Below are 21,314 nucleotides of genomic sequence, written 5' to 3'. Positions count from 1 at the left end.
CTACATCAGATGATACAGTCTGAGATGTTGACAGTTGTTCAACCATAGTTAACTAACCCAAAAGTTGTCCTAAAGATTCGATGGGTACTTGAAAAGAAGCAGGATCAAATGAAGCAAAAAAATCAGGAGTATTAGGGTAAAGATAAATCCTAGTTCCAAAGTGAAACGGGGTTCCAAGTGTGGAATCTTCTTCCAATTCCTCCTCTATTGCAATTAAATTTGGTGGAATAACTTCACAGTTAGTTCCGTAAAAGATTTTTGGTGTTGATGAAATTGAAGTTTCAATAGTTACTGATGTCTGAGGGGTAACCGGTTGATCATCTTCCAGTAAAGTAACAACTTCTAAATGTTCAAATTTGAAGTCCAGATGTTCAGGTAAATGAACGAAAATTTCAGAAAGAGGTTCCTGAACAACTTCAGGTTCAGATGTAACTTCTGTTTGAACTGGGATTGATTCTGGATTAACTTCTGGTTGAAATGATTCAAGTTCAGAAGTACTTTCTTGTTGAGCAATTTCAAGTTGAGAATCAACTTGTGGTTGAACAACTTTGGTTATTGTTTCACTAGGATCAGTGCTAATGTCCTCAGGTAATTGTGAAACTTCCTCTATGGGAACGGATGTGCCAGAAATAGTTGGAGTAATTGGAGTCTTTATACTTACCAAAATAGATGATTCAGGTAACTCAGATGAAGAACTAGAATTTCTTGATGTCCTAGACTCAGTTAAGTGAGACCGCTTTTCCCGAATTGGTGTCGCGTCAGAAGGCAAAGGCAGTTTTCTCGCTGTTCTCTGTGAATGATGGGGTATGGGTAGATGTTCCTCCATGATTGTTGATTAATTTTATTATCAAAAATGAAATAAACAAAAAGGGGTATACTAGGCAAAAGGTTTACCAAGCAACTATGAACTACAGAATACCTTGTGGCGAACCAAGAAGTATGGGCAGGAAATCTCCCTGATTGTTGTGTTTGGTGTATCACAGTTTACAAGGCAGCTGACTCGGTTACTTAAGGATGGATAGCAACCTAGAGTTTTCCTCCCATATATACTCGAAGGTACGTGGAGGCCCAGTCCATATAAGCGTTGTCTAATGCAAAACCGCACAGTGAGAGCATTCTCGTATACTTTACGTACTATAACACTGCCCTATATACCCAAAGGTACGTGGATGAGCTACGATATACTCACGTACGTGGAATGAGGTATCACACTTGGAATGTATTGCAGACAAGTTAGCGACATCTTCTTTGTTTTACGACGTCGGAACATGTCTCTAGCTTAGAACCACTAAATGTTCTTGTTAATAACAATGCTCCATTAGGTAAATTGATGTTTATTTTAAGTTGATCTTGCTTAGGAATTTTCCTTTCAAGTTCACCACGTGATGTATTCTGAAATTCCTAGGAATGCAACTGTCATGATAAGCATTCTTTCCATTCAATTTAATGATGAAAATCCTAGCTACTTAAGGATATAGCAATCAGATTTCTTTTGATCAAAGAGCAAAGAGCACAATCTAAATGCAAATTCCCTACACTATTCCTATCAGCAAACACAAAAATTTTCAATGTAACATGCATGTATTTCTTTTCAATTTCCCTTAATGTGAATGAACAAAAAGGAAAACTAATGCACAATCAATCAAAAAACTCTTTTCATAAAAATGATGATTTTGTGACAATTTCTTTTCAAGGAAAGGAAGACTTTACGACACTTTCGTTTTCATAGAAATGAGGAATTACGACACTTTCACCGAAAAGACTAATCATATGTATATATCAATCAATCGATCTTTCATGAATGAGGACTTTATGACAATTCAACTTTTGAAGGAAAAGACGATTTTACGACACTTTCTTTCGACAAAGATCAATTGACCAAAAAAGCTAACTTTTTACTATAGATTGAAAATGACAAAGTAAATACATAAGAAACATTTATCAATCCTAGTTTAAGTAGGGCCAGGCAAGGAGATGAAAAACTATTTTCAGAGACAATACATCATTAACATTCAGCAAATCATTCAAAAAAGATAAAATTGGCACAAAATTTCAGTTCCTAGATGAGAAACTAACCCTCAAGGTATCAGCATAGACCACACTGAGAGACAGTGTGCTTCAGTGCATTGGCTCTATGTGGGAAGTGCATTGCAGCGCAGTGTGTCCTTCATTGGGTTGCGCTGGTGATAGTAAGCCATTTCTAAAGGCAATTCGGCATAGTTTTGAGTCAATTTTCCATGAAATCAGACTGAAATTCAATCAATGACCACAAGTACGGTATGTAGAAATGTCTTAAGAGGCTGAGAAGCTACTAAGATGGATGATCACTCCCTAGTAGAATCACCAATTTGTTTTGGGAAGTTTTAGTGTCTATGGATAAACGCTTAAACCCCTAGACTAGTACCTAAGTCTAGAACAATAGTGCAAATCATTCTCTACCTTTTCTATAACCAATAGATTAAATAAGACAGTAAAGAAGCCTACCTGTAGCTTTAGCTTACTCCTTATCTCCCTTGACCAATTCTGTCGCTCCTTTCCGTAATTAATTCGCTTGAAAAGTACCTGCACATAGACAGAAGACAAAAACCGATCAAAGCATATGATAATGATCTATTGATTAAACATAGAATGGAATCAAGTTCAAATACACACATATGATAGCATCAATGGACAATACAAACATATGGAAAAAGATTTGAACACTTTATTAGTAAAAGGAAGAGTTACAACCCAATTTGCTTGGTTCAGTATCACTCCTCCAGTTCAATCCCATCCTCTCCTGATAAAAAGCAAGACATTTTGACATCATTACAATACTTGAAAGCAACTCAAGTCTCATACTAACAGCATCTCTCTATAATTCAATGATTTCTAGCCCCTGATCACTTAGATGAGTGGTATTTTTATAGGTGAATGAAATAATTTATGCCATAAATGGTGATAATGAATGCCCTCCCAAACTTAGAATTTAGTTCCATGGAGGAAGGGATAAATGGATTGATTTTCCTTAACTCCCTACCTCATGCAAATTCGAGCTCAAAGGAGTAGATAAACTCGGGAAGCTTCTAGATGCACTAATGGATAAGAATATTCCCAAACCCCAATGAAATTTGACTCAAATTCACCCAACGTAGGCCAAAGAGGGCTCAAGTGCATTGCATAGCACCTAAACAGTGTACTGCACTGCATTGCAGTGCACCCTAATGAAGACTTGCCTGCGCTGATCTTCTAAGAGGCAGCTTTTGGATGATTTCAGTCATGGAATCTCTTGGGAAGGAGGCATTCTAATAGTTGACTTCATCTAGGGCATGTAACAACTGAATTAGGGTTTGATGGGCCCTAATAGTACTGATCTATAAGTTGGGGTCGATGTGCCCAAATGGATCTGTAACATCCTCCCCTCCTCTAACCCCCTGGTTAACTAAGGGAGCTAGTCATGGAAAGAATATAACACAACCCAACATCATTCTCCAACACGACCTGATCAAAGTACAGATTCTAACATGTGAATAGATGTGTCGACGTTGAACATGCTAGAAAATCATTTGATTACCAGTCAATTATGATGTAAATTGTTAACAAGCACGAGAGAAACCACTAATAATGACAATGGTTCTTAAGGTACTAGAAGCATAGTCCACAGAATGTGAATAAAGAAAATGATGTCGAACACTCGTGAAATCACTCGATCGAAAGCCAATGATGTGAACTTATCATCAAGTGCGAAGAACTTGTTGTTAGGGCATGCAAGATCTAAGGTACTAGAAGGGAGTCTCTCGACCAACTTCTTGGATAATGAGTTGAAGTCGACAGGAAGTGACCATGTCAATGAAGGGCCATGATATCCCACATCATCGACACGAGACAAAGGGATGAAAATGATTTTGGATGATACAGAGAATCAGAGGTAAAGATAACTATAGAAGGACAGCTCTTGAACATATCGGCGACACGACATGGAGTTTGGCAGCCTCTGGATCCATAGGATCAATGGTCATGATGATGTGGCAAAGATCAAATGGATGCCAAAAATGAACAGCCCAACCCAGGAAGGTCAATGATGAAGTGAGGATATCCCAACCTGACACGAAGCATAAAGTGTCATGTTCAAGAGTGAGTTGCCGACACGACTAATAAAATTTCCCATTTTCCCCCACCATTTCTGGCAGGTATGCCAATTATTTTTAATCGCAAGCTTGAAGGGGATAGCATATGCTTGCACTGTAAGTTCATCCTTCGGACGAATCCGACCTAGTAAGTTTAATGAGCCCTAGGAAGAAGAAGCTCATGTTCGTCATGGCGATGAATCCAATGTCATTTAATGTTTTAACGAGTCCGACAAAGATGTAACTCGGTATCTTTTTCATGTTTAGAGAGTTTGAAAAATACATGGAAAAGAAAACTCCACATGGTCCATTTTCGTACATTTGTGTCTCTTGAGCCCGAAAAGGTAGAAAATGATACTTGAGAGAACTGCTTGACCATTTTAGTCAAGGAGTAGCTTTTTTCGTAAATAGTTTATCCCAACCCGAAAAAGGGGTAAACGTGTACTGGGTAAACAATGTTTCACATCCTTTAACAAGTTCAAAATGACAAGAGCTCAACAATCTTTTCATGTTTAAAGGGTCGGAAAAGAGCTTGAAAGCGGACCCCCCATTTTATTCTCTTTTACGAGTCAAAAGGGAAAAATACTCATCAATCTTTCCATTGGAGTTTTACAAGTCGATAAATGAGCTGAAACATGACTCAATACCATCATTGAAAATTCATGACCTATCGATGCACAAAAAGGTAAATGCAGTATCCAATTCCTAAGGAAAAAAAGGTCAAAAATATGTAAAAACCCTAATATTTCATGAAAAAATGAATAAAAGGAGGGAAAAGTAATTATTTTTTACCATTTACCATTTTACCTTTATGTGAAGAGCTTTTAACCCACTTTTTCCCTAACTTTTCAGAAGCAGATTGCGGGAGATCCAGGAGCTCATTCATCCAGTCGTCAATTGTAGGTAAAAGCCAAGATCTTAAGCTCCATTTTCATACTGCCTTTTCCTATTTTTATCCTTTTTTTGGATTATTAAGGGAGGTTTTGGTAGAAAATTTTCACCCTTGGTCGGCGTGATTTCTGAGCATGGAATCGCACCGGCCGGTGGTTGCTAAAACTACCACACACACTGTTAGCGCAATTGTTTCTAGAATAGGCACATCAGCACCGCGAACAAAGAAAAATTGATGTTTTCTCTTTAATTCACTATTTAAATCCAAATTTCTCTGTCAAAAAATGATCATTGACTTGATTGAATGGTTGTTGTAGGAAGAAAAGCATTGAAAATGGTGGATTGGAAAGAAATAGAGCATGAGGATATCAATACCCAAGCCATCACTAATCCAAATTGCTTGGAGGCTTTGAGGAACTGTGGGCTCCTCAAGTTCTTTCTCACACCAGGGATGTAGGCTCAACCTGAGCTGCTACAGTACCTGATTAGTCTCTGGGACATAAATCAGGAAATTTTTATTATTGGTGACTAAGAGCTAGAGTTGGAGACTTCAGATATTTATTTCATCACAGGACTGTCCTGGAGAGGGGAACCAGTCAACCTATACAGTTCGAGGCCAATTGGGGCAAGTGTTTCCATGTTACTTGCTTAAAATTGCCTAGAAGCTCTCAAATCCAAGATTGGCAAGATCGAGATTGTAACTGTTTGGGATCTTGTATTGAGAGTGTTACTATTGACCATCAAGAGAATGGTTGGGTCCCAAGCGCCACATGAGACTAAAAAATCAAAGTTAATGTATGCTATCAAGTGCACAATGCCCACCATTTTCAACTGGGTGGAATCTATGAAAGTCAACATGAAGCGCCAGCTATCAAAATCCAAGGTGGGAAACCTAAAGCAGTTTTGCTTTGGGTCTGTGCTAGTGACCTTCTTCTTGGAGCAGGTTCTGTTGTTCCAATACCAGCTAACCAAGGTGGATCTAATGATGCCACGAGACCCACAGATGGTCTGTTGGAGCGAGTTGATGCCCAGGGTTATGGTAGGGTAACAGATGTCCTACAAGCCCGCCTTCTTCTCATGGCTACGATGACAGCTGATCATAGTGGAGGATTGGCCTCACAGTGGTACCATCTTCCGTGGAGATCCGAATATGTCACTCCCAGAAGGAGAGGATTTTGATGATGGAGGTAAAACCAAATTTTTTTTTAGTTTCTGATGTTTTTACTGTTTTTTGAAATATATGTGTTCATGACACTTCGATTTTATGAATGCAGATATTGGACCAAAATGCCCTGTCGAGATGTCCCCAATTTCCAAGCGCATCACCTGGTAGTTTGATGTCGCTCCTTATCAAGAGGGGAGTGACAACGAGGAGGAGATTGCATGGAATCTCAAGGGTTTGACCCATGGGATCCCAGAGTACGCTCAGATGGGTGATGTCCCATGCCAGTACCAGAGGCATACAGTGGGGGTGTCAGATCGGATCTGCCAACTGTTGACTCACGTAGTTCGAGCAGTTACATGCTATCATGAGCATCATGTTGTTTAGTGCATAGGTCTAGCATTCCATATTTTTGAGGCTTGCGAGCCACGGATGTATAAGGCCTGCGAGCCACCGATGTATTTTGGACACACATATTATTTTTTGGGGTTTTGGATGTATCAAACACTATGGACATATCTATATATATATATATCTATATCTGTATATATATATATATATATATATATATATATATATATATATATATATATATATATATATATGTTTTATTTTCTTGCTTACTATGGTACAAATTATTTGTTCTTTTCTTTCACATGTTTCACAAATGTCTATCCAGCACATAATTAGCTAATGCATCTGTCAATGTATCCACATATATAGGAATATGATTATATGTAATATAATCAAAATTTATCTCCAGTAGATGAATACGTAGATACATTCTCAATATATGAGGATTTCTGACAAAATATTGCCCATTGAGTTGAAGGATGACAAGCTGTGAACCTAGGTTGACAACCAATTCCCGAATGTCAAGAGTGATGGCTTCCGACAAAAATTCGATAACTACGATGTACTCAACAATGTTATTGGTTTTTTGACCTAAAACAATACCTTGAATATTAATTAACTCACCATGGGGGTCATAAATGGCCCATGTCGTGGAGAATAAATTCAAGGTACTATGGCAAGCACCATTAGCAAAACCAATGTGAGGAGTCACAGACATCTGCAAAGCAGGTAAAAACATAGTGAGCATGAAAACTGCTTGAAAACCAACACACCAATCCTCAATGCACAAAAATGAATGACACACTTATTGTACAAAAGTAACCCTGTAAGATGACCTAAGCATAGTAATTTTTCAAAGAGTCAATGCTGGGCCTCGATTAATCAATCAACACAGATGAACACCGGAGTTTTACCGTTGACATGACGAGTAAGCATGGACTCGGCCAAATAATAGAGTAGAACTCATATAGGGCTTTTCCCCCATGCCCCTTGGTCAAGGGAGGGTTACAAGTCAGATGACAACCCCATTGTAATAATGGGAAATTAGGAAAAACTCAAGGAGGGAGAAAAATCTGAAATCCATGAAGGGATAAAGGTGCCCTCAATTAAAATATCTTGACAATGTTAGGAGAAACTGACATTTCAATAGGCAGTAGAGAAGAGAACTTCTCAAGACACATAGACATGATTGTCAGGCCAGAACTAAGCCACGGGGGTTGAGAAAACACATCGAGAGATGAACTTGAAACAAGAAAACTAGAGGATACAAAACTTGAGGCGAAAACAATTTCCACGTAATTGATTTCGACGGGACTAAGTGGCGTAACCTCACCCTAGGTATCAAAAAGATCTGGTGAAGGTGTGACCCAGCAGGGTTTTGAAGGGAACCAAAAGAAGGCTGGTTCATCCCAACCATGTGAGGGTGTGAGACACTCACATTGGTTGTTCCTGGCACCATAAAAACATTCAGATTCCCCCCTGGCAATGACATAGCTCGTCCACTTACTGGAGGGGTCGAAGAACTGACAGCAACATGACTCGAGACAATCGGTTAAACCGGACGGGTAACTTGGACGGACGAGACAAGAGGGTTCAGAACGGTGGGTTGCACTGGGACTGAGGTAACTATAGATGTCACCATCTATTGGGAGGTTAGATTCTGAATGAACTGACCTGTGGTAGGCATAGTACCAGATTCCCAAACAGGGTTATGATAAAGTGACGAGGCACTAGGTGTGCCTGAGACCAACTGTGCTAAAGTCACATAATTAGGGGGTAAATCCCTATAAATACTGATAGGAATGCTTCCCGTGTAAGGGAAACCTTCAGGAGGAAACTGATGTTCTTCCTCTTTGACAGTGTGTGGAGTGGAAACCTCCGAGTGATCCGGAGAGGAGACTGGAGCGTCGCCTTCGGGCTCCATGGGTGGAAACAAGCGATGATGAATGACCAAAGATGTTCGAGGGGATAATTCCAAAGGAATACCTGGATGATTGTACAAACTATATGGACACTGCGGTGATATCTCAACAGGGTCAAACAAAGGATTCAGAGGATATACAACTAGTCCAAGCTGACTTTCAGTAGTCGGTGAACTCTCAGCAGTCTGGACAGGGTTGTTCGGGGATTCCGAGCCAAGATCAGACATTGACCCAGTATCTAAAGGAGGTAGAGGACGAGATGACAAAGGTTGAATGCTCAGAACAATTATGAGTTCAACACCTTGGGCCTCAAGTGACTGCAGTAATTCAATAAACGGTTCTTCTGACAATCTTTCAGATGGAGGAGAGGAAGAGGAACTAGGCAAACCAAATGGTTCAGCCACAATGTCTTTGTCTCAAGTATCAGGAAAAGAGAGTAAATTTAAAGGCTTTAAAATGTACTTTAAGGAATACTCACGATTTGGTCTTGAAGAGACTAACAGGATGTTATAAGATCGTGGGCAACAATTTTTAAAGATGCATAAATAAATTGGTGCTCTTTCATGTTTTAAGAGTCGAGAAAGAAGCAAAGATGACTCTATCACTTTTGATTGGAAATGAGCTCGAAATGACAAACACTCAGATGATATTTTAAGTTTAATGAGTCAAAAATATCAAATGACTACTCTGGATGATCTAGGCAATGAGGATTACCAGGTAACCGTGAACTACAGAATACCTCCCGGTGAACCGAGAAGTACGCGCAGGAAATATCCCTGAATGGTGTGTTCGGTGTATCACGTTTACAAGGCAACAGACTCGACTTCCTATGGATAAAGGATTACAGCCTTGTGGGGTCTCCCTTTATATACTTGACGGTACGGGGAGCACAAGTTCGTACTAGTGTTGTCTAGTGTTGAAGCTAACAACAACTACTAGGTTTAAAGATGCTGGAATACGTCTCTAGCCTAGACCTTCTAGATGTGATCGTTAGGTTTCAAATGCACTTTAGGTTAATTGAGTTCATTTTAAAGTTTATCTTTCTCGGTTTTTAGGCCTTAGTGATGTGACTCGAAAAGTCCTATATGTAGCTAAATGAGACAAGACTCTTTCAATTCGATGAATTGTCTACACTAGATAGGGTAGAAAACACAATCAAATGCAAACAACCAAGCAACTAAAAGAAAAATTGAGATTTTCACTACTTTAATTTTTTGAAAATAAACTAATGAAAAAACTCTTTCCAATTCCTAGTTTCCTAACAAGTGCACTCCAAACAGTCCTTTCAAAAGTAAAGAAAATTATTTTTTGTTTTCAAATGCAAATGCAACCCTAGTCTTCAATGATGCTAACTAACGTAACATATTGATGCAACAAACTAGAATTATGTGATTTTCATGAAATGAAAAAATGAATCTTTCATCAAATACTTCAATGAAAAAGTTTTTGAGACAATCAATCCTCAAGCAAATGAAAAGGCACAAAAGAGAATCTCTTTCAAACTAATGAAGCAATGACTCTACCAAAAATAAGACAAGAAATGTGACCTATGCTGGAAAAGAGATGTTTAAACAAGCAAACAAAACTTTTCAAACTTGTGTGATGGAGACCAAAGAAGTAAGAGGACTATAAACGAAATGCAAGGAGTAAATTCACCAACAGCTTGACTCACTGAGTTCACAATCAACTGAATGGATGACAACCTAGATGCCCTAGAGTTACAAACCATCCATAGACTCAAGAAATAAAGTCATAAACCAAGTCAAAATGCAGCTTTCTAGTCAAGGAGAAAACAGTCTAAACAAGTTACAAGGCAGAAATCAAGAGAGCAAGACACACTGGTCGAGATCTGGGGTAAACCCTAATCTTCACCTATAGGCATCGGCGTGACTACCTAAATGACAACAAGCACCAGAAGGGGTTCAGCACGACTTTTCCTGAGTATATCGCGTCGTTCGACGCGACTGTCAGCGAAGTAAGCGCGCTAGCCGAAGATACAAGGAAAAAAATTAAAAATTTCAAAGGCTAAGACCAGACTTGCTACTGTAAATTTCAAACCCAGAGCAGTAAACAAGGCAGAGCGGATAGAACTAAAGGGAAAGGGTGATACTATAAAAGTTCACACAAAACCATGGAATTACAAATAAGCAAAAATAAGGATTGGTTCCCAGTGGAGTTGTCAATTTGTGGTGCAGGTAAAATTCTAAGTGCGTGTTAACGCTCGAATTTTCCCCAGGCCGAGGAAGGAAAAACTCAAGGCAACATCAAACCATGCTCAACCTCGTAGCTAGCCCTACGAGGACAGGAGAGGGCTCTCTCCGGGTCAATCTCGGAAAAATATAATCAATGAGGCTCGAGATGACTGAAATTGTAACTAATCTTAGGCTAGGTATTAAGTGCAGTGGTTTAAAGGTGATTTTCTGGGGTTTTTGTTGAATCAAAGGGAAAGGCAATTTTGGGTGTGGGGATGAGACACAGTTTCTGCAGAGGTCTGATTGGAGCAAGGTAGGCAACTGTTTTGATGCTTTTAAATCAATGAGGTGAATAGATCAGACAGGTGAGGAGCTAAGGAGAGCAAGAAAACCTCAAGAGTTCTCCTTAAACAGATGAAAACATAGGATATCAAACAAACTTAAAGGCAGAGCATTACAGATTATGAATTCTACCTTAACACTTCATTTGTTCAATTGTAGAAGATGAGAGAAGGAAAATGATACACATAACAAACTTACAAGTACTGAAAGAAGCACACCATCAAGACATAAAGCCACAAGAATTCCAAACAGTGCTGCAAAACCCTGGTCTTTCCTTTGCCAAAATGCTGAAGTAAAATGTACAATAAAGTCTCAAAGCCTCTTCCCCAAGAGTCCAACCTGTGCTATTGAATGAAAATTTACATATATAGATCAAGCTAACCTCATTCCCTAACCTCTAGGGGTCGAGCTCCTCCTTCTAGGAGCTGTTTCAACCAATCCTAAACAAGGAACTGAAAACTAGGTAGTCAAACAACTAACCCTATATGCTAGGAAACTGATTCATTCATTAAATTTTTGCTATTTTGTGAATGAATCATCTAGAATAGGTAATATAGTGCCAAAATTACATCATATACATCAAATTACATCAAGAAAAACCAAAAATTACATCAAGAGGTGAAACTGGTCAAAACTGGCCGAAATTCTGAGCTGGAAGGTGAAAAATTGGCCAAAATCCTCAATGCGCAGCGCCCTGATCTCTACGCACAGCGCACTTTTCAGGCTGATTTTGGGGCACTTCCAAGCATCCAAATTGAGCTCAATTTGGCTTGTTGGAAAGCCCTGGACGTCTACTTTCCAACCCAAGTGGAATTTTCCCATTTGGTGTCCATTTGCCCCTCCAAAAGTTCATTCTCCCAAAATTGCTTCCTGTGTGTCCAACAAGGGGCAGTGACGTCATTTTTTACATGTTTTTGGACCCTTTGGGGACCCAAACCTTGATGAAATGCCTTGGAAATAGCTGAGCAGGTATATTTCATCATGACAAATCCAAAAATGCAAACCATTTGTGATTTGGACCTCCCAATCTTATGGGTAGCGTGCTGCGCGTTGAGCCAAAAAATTCAAAATTGACAAAATTTTCTCCAAATTTCTTGAAATTTGGGTTGGGGGTCCCCAATCAAGTACCATGCTCAGCCAAAGAGGCTTCGGCCAAAATCCAAAGACGATCAAGCCTCTTTCGTCGTTTTAGTGCTTTGCTCAACCTCCTTTGCAAAATCTCCATTTTTGCTTTGCCAACGTGCATGCGAGCCCAATAATGATTTTTCATGTGACGAAGCATGTCTTTGTCTCTATTAGCCTTCGCCAACAACTTCTCTAAGTGGATGTTGACCCTCTCAAGCCAAATCTCCCGGTCAGCTTCTACCTCCTGCTCAATGGGTGTCATCTCATGCATATGTCTTCGGGCAGCCTGCCGGTCTTCACGGTTGTGTCGCAGCTCCATAAGTGTGTGTTGATATAGGTGTGTTGAATTCCAAACTTCAATGCATACTCAAAACCCAAATATGTTTACCAAAGCATCATACAAACCAAGCCATAATGGTAATGCTTTGCAAGTTTTGGAGTGGATTTGGTATGATCTGGTTGCATGGAAAGAGTTTTCTTGTTGTTGTAACCCAATGCGCAGTGCACAAACCCAATGCGCAGCGCACCCCTCTATGCGCAGCGCCCTTGTTAATTTACACTGGCCAGTGAGGCCCAATGTGCAGCGCACCGCTCTATGCGCAGCGCACAGTTTCTATGCGCAGTGCATTTTTCAGGAGGCTTTTGGAGGCTTTTCCGATGTCCAAATCAGGCGTAGGATAGCTCGTTGGAAAGGTATTTGAGTCTAATTTCCAACCCAATTGGAATTTTTCAATTTGGAGTTAATTTTCCTTGTCAAAAATTAAATCTCCCAAGACTGGTCAAAATGTGCCAAATGAGGCTGCCTCAAGACAGAGTTTTGTTGCAGTCAGCTTTTGAATGCCTTCATCAATTCCAAATTGAGCTCATGATAGCTAATTGGAAAGATATTTTTGTCTAGTTATCCTTTTACTTATCAAGAAAGTTATTTGACCAACCAAGCTAGGAGAAAAATTGATTTTCCCAAGGTCACTTCAGAGGTGCATCAATTCTCCCGAGGCGATTGTATTTTTGACATTTCTCCAAAAAAATTATACCTGTGTAAAAAGTGAAAGAGGTTTTTCTTCCTTGGCATGTTTTTAACAAAATCCTCTCTTATTTTTCCAAAATTCATCTTTTATTTCTATAAAACATCATTTGAGTGAAACTTATCCCGATGTGTGGAACAAGGGAATTGTTGAAATGAAGCGAAATGAAATGGATAGGGGGCTTCTAAATTCTTGAGGAAATTTTGGGGAGTAAGGAGGGATGTTAGGAAGTAGGGGAAAGTGGAATCTCAGAGATTGAGTGAGGGGAAGGGGTCCAAAAGGGCGAAACACAGGTCCAACCTAGAAAATTGCCAAGTTGTAGCAAGAAACTAGGGTTTGTGGAAAAATGAGGAATTTGGGGAATCTCAGTGATGGGAAGTGTTTAATAAGGTACATTAAGGATAGGGGAAGGTGTATGAACATCAGGATACAAGTTTTTATGATGATTTGGCCATTCAAGAGAAATTGCCTTCAAAACCCTATGAGAGGGAAATGAACTCACCTAGACGCAACTAAAGCATGAACAAGGTGTAAAATGACCCATTGGAACCTGACATGATGATGACAACCCTCTGAATGATGGTACATTCAGCTGACTGATGACATGGACTGCCATTTGGACAACTTTGAAAAGAGTGAAAGAAAACCCTAGACCTAATGCCTAGTGACCAAATTTTGCTTGAAAACTCTTTGAAATGACAAAATTGACCTTGACACCTTAAACTCACTTTGTAAGAGAATATTTGATCACTAGAGGAAGGCTACAAAGGCTGACACTAACATTGGCTCCAATGGGGATGGTAGCTCCTTGGAGGTGCCAAGAACGGCAGATCTTTGGGAGAGTGGTGGGCTCCAGTATTGTAGCAATAATGCTACAACTCCTGGGGCTTCCTATCTCTAATTTTATCAACCCGGTAGTTCGTACAAACTTGGAAGCGACGGTGCTGTATGCACAAGTACTAGCTCTTGTCGCAGCTGTCACTTGGTCAGCTGGCACAAGTCCGCTAGGGCTCAAGCCAACTTCTATATGCTCTCAGAAGAAGCTTTCTAAATGATGGACGAAGGCTATCTCAGAGGAAATCAATCTACTTTGCAAAAATGAACTGAAAGCCAACCAAAACATGAAACCCTAGTAAACCCTAATCTGACTAGTTTGACCTCTATGATGCAATAGTGAAAGTGAAAATGTCTAAAAATGATGCCATTACTTCTAGTGATGTGAAATGCATGAACTCAAACTACTTCTATGAAAAAGAACATTGTTTTTGTATTTTTGCTTAAGTGGATGGAGTGATTATGAATTTGTTTCTTATTAGGGTTTGGCTGTGCAGAGGTGGTGCGAAGGGAGAGAAAGCTTGGGAAAGGTCAGGAGGGCTAGGAGAGGTTCCAGAGGGTCCCTAGCATCAGTCCACAGAAGTCTACAACGTTCAGATGCTCGGCAACCAAGTTTGCAGGCTTCTACAGGATGTCTGCAGGGGATCCTACAGGAAACTAAGGAATTCTACAGGAAGTCTGCTACCTTCTACAGGATGTGCTGTAAGTGGAAGTTTTGGGTGATGGTGAAGTGATGGAGCGGTATGGGTGGATAGGTACAGTGGAGATGGAACTTGTGATGGCTCAGGGGCAGAGAAATAAGATGGAGAGAGAGTGCACGGAGTTGGTTGGTGGATAGAAGGATGGCAGCAACGAAAGGTCAAAAAATGAAGCTACGTGGCAATGGATGAGTTGGAAGGTAAATGAGCTGAACAGAGGTCGAGTAGGTGGCTTGAGGAGAGGTTAAGAAGAAGAAGAAGAAGGAAGTAGAATGATATGGAGCAGTGTAAATAAAACAAATTACTTATGTCTTGCACCAAAAACGAGAATTCATTAACCAGTGCTACCTGTGCTATTAAACCAATGAACAACGATGTAAATCATGAAGAAAAGTCATGCATGGAATTGTAATGACGAAGTATGGCTCAAGAGAAAAATGCATGGAAGGATCCACGATTAAACCGACTGTGTTGCAGCTTGCATAAAAGTAGAAAAGACTGCGTTTTTTTTGGTGGTTGGTATAGACTACACCCCAATCCCTAAACAGAGATGGCAGTGGAGGCACTAACAACCTTTTCTTAGAGCTCCAGTGGATTACAAACCTCCTATCCTAATCTGAGCAGCTGAAAGTAATTTAACCATAAGCTAATCCTACTCAATCTTATTAAAGAAATCAAATCAGCAAACTGTGTTCTTTGAAATGCATATCAAAACAAGGAAACAAAATGTTGGAAAGAAAGGTAAATAACACTACAAGAAGAGGAGATCTATTGCTCTCAGGTTGGGCCCTAACCTGAGAGCTATAGCTCCCTTAAAAGCTCAGAATTAGATCCAAATCTGCTTGCCTTTATTCATAATCAAAAGTCTAATGTCATGCCAAAACTGGCTTACAAAAACAAACACCGAGCTATGCTCAAAAATTTACAATATCAGTCCAAAAGTTCAAAAAGCTCCTAACAAAGGCTACGGCCTTCATATTTATACAAAATGAAGATCAAGCTGGCTTCCTCCATTCGTGGAGCTTGGTTGTCCAACTGAAAGTCAAACTGTTGTAAAACTGCTGATCCTGTAGAACGTGTTGGCTGCCTTTAAGCTCGGTGGGGAGAGCTGTTGGAGCTCGGAGTGAAGGTGAAAATCACGAGGAAGGTCATCAAGATTGTGGAAAACCTCCCTATGAACCCGTAATGTTACCTTTGTTGTCTCCTTGTCTCCTTTTGCGTGGTCTTTTGCTCTCTTTAATGCCAAAAACCTGAAATCATCATGTGTTAGCCACATAGATATAATGCCTGCCCTTCTTCCTACAAAAAACACGAATATACTAAGAAATGAATGCATAAGTGGTAAAAGATGAATGGTTGAACAAGGTAAGTAGGCCAATATGAGCCCAAATTGTACCAAAAATTGGGGCTCATCATCACCCCCCAGCTAAACTATTTGCTCATCCTTGAGCAACTTTGCTCCAGCTCCTTGTCCTTGGCCGAGAACTAGGGCCCGGAGCATGCTCTTCCTTTCCTGTTCTTGGTGGCCCTGCCTTTTTTGCCCCTGGTGGTGACGAGGGTGGCGCTTCCTCCCCCTTTCCCGTTTCCTTGAGCCGGGCTTCAGAAGCCGATTGGCCTATCCTTCGTGTCCAGGAAGTTATTTTTGGGCTTCCCCTCTCGGGGGTGGCCGATGCTTTAGAGGGGGATCTTTTACTGGGTGAAGTAGGGACACCCCTGAAATGGTTTGGCTGCTAGGTGGAGGCTGCGGCTTGCCCGTGTTTATTCTCTTACTTCTCCTGGCTTCAAAAGGTAGAGGGATCTCCCTCTCTCTCTTCTCCTTCGGCTTTGGAGGTGTACTGAGGGCGGCCAGCGCAGCTGCTGCCTCCTTTTCGAGAATACCAGCCTTCTCTTTCTTGCGTTTTGCTTTCTCAGGGCTCCTTTTAGAGGGCCCCTTCTTTTAAGATTTCGCGCTTCCTGTAGAAGACCCTGCTTTACCCACTTCCGGGCCTTCTGTAGAAGATCCTTTCTTTACCAATTTTGGGCTTCCTGTAGAAGACCCTGTTTTAGCCACTCTTGGGCTTCCTGTAGAAGCCCTGCTTTGGTAATTTTCGGGCTTCCTGTAGAAGCCTCTTTTTCAATGATTTTCGGGCTTCCTGTAGAAGCCCCTTTTGCCAATTTCGGGCTTCCTGTAGAAGCCCCTGTCTCTGTTTTCGGGCTTCCTGTAGAAGCCTGTTTCTGCTTTCCTGTAGACACGGGTGTCACCACCTTTGCTTGCTTAGCTGCATGGGTTTTGCTTTTTGGTTTGGTTGCAGGTGCTGACGAGGTACTTGGGCTGATGTGGACCACCTCAGCTTTGTCCGTTCTGCTCTTCAACCTCTTTTCTCTTGCTGACAAGATGGGTGTGCCACCTTTTTCTTTGTCATCCTTTTCCTCGTGCTTCTTCTTTTGTTCTTTCTTCTGCACTGTGGTCGGGGTCTTCTGGCCTTTTTCTCTCTTTCCCTCGGCCACTGCTTCTTGTTCCTCACTACTGGAGGAACCCGTTTCTTCAATCAACATTTTTATGTCTCCATCTCTTGTCAAATTCCGGAATGATTCCCATGAGAGGGGAACCTTATATGAATGAAGCGCATCCTCCACAAGAAGTTTAATCAACCCATGGTGGGCTATCTGATCTGGTATGCCTTCTTTTAACTTGTGGCACACTCAATTAGGGACTGTAGCAGGAAATAAGGAATGTTCAGTTTTTGTTCTACAGGAAGATCAATCTGGTGCCTCAATTCAGTGAGCAACCGAAAGTGATATGCGTACACGATGCTAAAACGGCCTTCACAAGTTATATACTTCATGATTTTCAGGCTGACTTCATTCCATGGTGGCAGCAAGCTGGTTCTTCGCACCCCATTTTTGTCCTCCGAGAATTCCTCCTCAGGTGGAAAGAATTCTTTCTTGGCCTGCTGGCTCAACTTCCTTTCCTCCTTATCCCATGGCAAACCCATCGGAAGTTCAGTAATTCGACTGATATATTGCGGGGTTAGCTTGAGGCTTAGACCCCTGAAGTTCACTGTGGCCAGTGTCTTGGATTTCGGCTTCAGAGCCTGCAAAAATTCTTCTGCCACTTCATCATCGTAACCCTGCAACTTGTCACAAAAAGATATCCATTGAACCCGTGTGAAGAGCTCTACCACTTCCTGGTTTTCCCTTAATTTGGTTGAATCAGTGGATTCTCGTCTTATAAACCCACCCGGCATGATAAAACAGTTTTCTTAACCAGAGGTGGTGATTGTGGAAGAGATTTTGGTTTACTGAGACAGAGCGTAGAATGTCATGCACATAACCCACAAAACTTATCCCTGAGGAACTTAACACAGTTTAATTACTCGACATCCTGTAGAATGACAGTATAGGCACAGCAGACAACAATTTCACCGTTTCTCTATGACCAGACTGTGGACGACAATTCTGCCACCTTTAATAACCAGTTGCATGAAGAGTTCAGGGTTACCTCTTTAATTGGCCACCTTTTTACGTGAGGCACCCGCTTTCCTATAGAAAACTGCGTTCCTGTAGGATGACAGCGTTCCTGTAGAATGACAGCGTTCCTGTAGAATGCAGCGCGCGATTTTCGGGAGAGACTGCAGTCGGTCTGCGCCTTGGGTGTGCTTCTCAATCGTTCTGATAGCCAAAGGCTCGGCGTATCACACTGCAGAAGGATCAGGATAGCCGCTCGAGTTCAAACCGGTGGTTGATAAATGCATGAATGCAATCTAGCCGATTAGATTTTGAATTCGACGGAATCAGTGGCGCGGGGGTGAACTGTCCCCGCCGGGCCGTTGGGTGACGTCATCCCATCATTCAACTGCGCGTTCACTTGCTGCCGCATCAATTCCCGCAGATCTGTCGCCGCCTCTTCGGTTAAACTCGTTTTTTTTCGACGGGATTGCTCTCACGTGCGTGCTGCTATTCTTTTTGTCATGGCCGCCACCCTCTCATCCAACTAGACCATTAACTGGCCGACGTGGCCGGCCAAATGGCCATACGGCCGCTCAACCCATTCACCTTTACACTTAGCAATCAATCAAAGTAACATTCATGCAGTCTGATGGAAGGAAGGGTCGAGACACTTACCTGCGCGGCTGCACACGATGTTTCGGCTCTTTGGACGCTGATGAGTCGATTTACCTGCTGCTGGCGAACTTACACAGGCCCGGAGGTCCATGTTCACAAGCTGTCGTCGATGGATGGGATGCTTCAGTTGCATGCGCCCACGTTTCATTGCATATGGCCTGCGCTGTGAATGGTATCCACTCTAGCAGGCTTAACTGTTATAGGACTCCCGCGGGATGTCTTGGAACAGTTCTTCCTCCTTGGGTGCATGCTGCACGACGATGGATGGCCTCACGATCATGCTCTCGGAGCTTCTGGCTGACTGTGATGAATATGGTGTGAGATCTCTAGCGCTTTTTCCATTTACAATTTGCTTTTTCTCGAGACTCATCAATCTGCTTTGCTGGTGCAGGTAACTTTGTTGCATGTCGACAAGGATGGTGGAACAAGATAACAGCAATGTGCATGGTTGACAACAGTGGCGTGCATGCGTCCAAATCGATCCTTAGCCGTTAGATCTCCTCATGAAATGAATTCTGACCCGTTCTGAGCTTCTACAGGAAGCTTCCTGTAGAAATACAGCGCTTCCTGTAGAAAGGATGTGTTCCTGTAGAGAGTCTGCACCTTCCTGTAGAAGATCTGCATCTTCCGGTAGAAACTCTGCATTTTCCTGTAGAAAATCTGCGTCTTCCTGTAGAAGACTCAAGCTGTAATAAAATTGCACATACCTTGGAGAAAATGAGTATTCTTGGAGGAGGTGATGGTGAGGTGTCCTGACTGCATGATGAGGACCCTTGGCTTTGAGTTGAGAGGCTTCCTCTCCTCCATAGAACACCTGCATGCAATTTTACATAATGCATCTGCTGACCTTGTTTTTTTCTTGTGTTTTTTTCTTTTTCTTTTTCTTTTCTTTTTTTTTGAAAGATAACAGGGGCGCCTCATTGAGGTTTTCACCCTTGCCATCTGCCTTAAGTGCCTCAAAGAGGTTTTCACTCAAGGATCTTTTTCCAATCTCTTTTTTTTTTTTTTTTTTTTTTGAAAAGACAATAGGGGCGCCTCCATGAGGTTTTCACCCCTACCACCTGCCTTGGGCACCTCAGAAAGGTTTTCACCCAAGGATCTTTATTATTATTATTTTTTTTTAGATTCTTCAGAGTATGCCCAAAGCAGAGGCAGAACCCTTCTCTATGACCAACACTGCCTTCTCCATAGTTTTGATGAACTCTTGTCTTGAGGGAGGCTTCCTGTAGATCTTCAATCGATGTCCATTGACAAGCATGGGGATGGCTTCCTCATCAATGGTCTGAATAAGAACAGATCCATTGTCATGACATTTTTCCACTGAATATGGCCCTAGCCATCTGGTTCTCAGCTTCCCCTTGAAATCTTTGTATCTGGAGTCATACAACAAAGCCCAATCTCCCGGCTGAAATTGCTTTTCATGGAGATGTTGGTCATGCCACACCTTTCTCTGAAGTTGAACCACTTCTGAGTGAAAGAGGGCTTGCATTCGGTGCTCATCCAGGCCATTCAGCTGCAATAGCCTTTCTTGTTGTGCATGGCTGAGATCTAGGTCCAGCTGAGCTGCCATCCTCAAAGTGTTGTATTCAAACTCAATGGACAGCAAAGCTTTCTTCCCATAGACCAGCTCATAAGGTGTGAAGCCTGTGGTGGTCTTCCAAGTGGTGTTGTAAGCCCATGTGGCTTCAACCAGGCGATCTGCCCAGTCCTTTCTGCTGCTGCTCACCACCTTAGTCAAGATCCCTTCTAATGCTCTATTGGTGACTTCCACCTGCCCATTTGTTTGAGGGTGATAGGGGGTGGAAGTCCTATGCTTGATTTTGTGATGAGCTAGTAGATCTTCAACCAGGTTGGAGGTGAACTGGCTCCCTTGATCGGTGACCAGCTCACTTAGATAGCCAAACTTATAGAAGATGTTTTCTCTTAGGAACTCGGCCACCTTTTCTTCTGTTGCTGCTTTGATTGCTTTGGTCTCTGCCCACTTTGTCAGGTAGTCAGTGCACACAATGATGTAAGACCTTTGCCTCGAAGGAGGGTTGATTGGGCCCACAAAGTCCATACCCCACTTCTCAAATGGCTCAAGAGTCACCTGAGGTTGGAGAGGCATCTCATCCCTTTGGGTCGGTTTCCCCATTCTTTGGAATTGGTCACACTGGCTGACATATCTTCTGACATCTTGATGAAGTGTAGGCCAATAGTAGCCTGCCTGCAGGATTTTGAAGGCAGTTCTCTTTGCTGCAAAATGTCCTCCACAAGGCCCATCATGACAAGTGAGGAGGATATCAAAGACTTCCTCCTCCCTTACACAATGCCTTAAGATCTGATCGGGGCCAAGCTTGAACAAATTGCCCCCGATCCAAGTAAATGAGGCACTTTTTCTGATGATTCTGCTCTTCTCTCTGGAAGATAGGTGCGGAGGGAACTGTGCTGAAACAAGGTAGTTTGCTATATCAGCAAACCATGGGGAGAGTACTAAAATAGCAAACAGATGTTCATCGGGCATCTAGTCATCCACCGTTCCATCCTCATCTGCAGACAAATCCAATCTAGATAAAAAGT

This window comes from Pinus tabuliformis, chromosome 8, assembly GCF_031772625.1.
Source record: "Pinus tabuliformis cultivar Carrire ecotype Pingquan chromosome 8, CPIR1, whole genome shotgun sequence".
NCBI lineage: Eukaryota > Viridiplantae > Streptophyta > Pinopsida > Pinales > Pinaceae > Pinus > Pinus tabuliformis.
Note: the sequence above shows the minus strand (reverse complement) of the source record.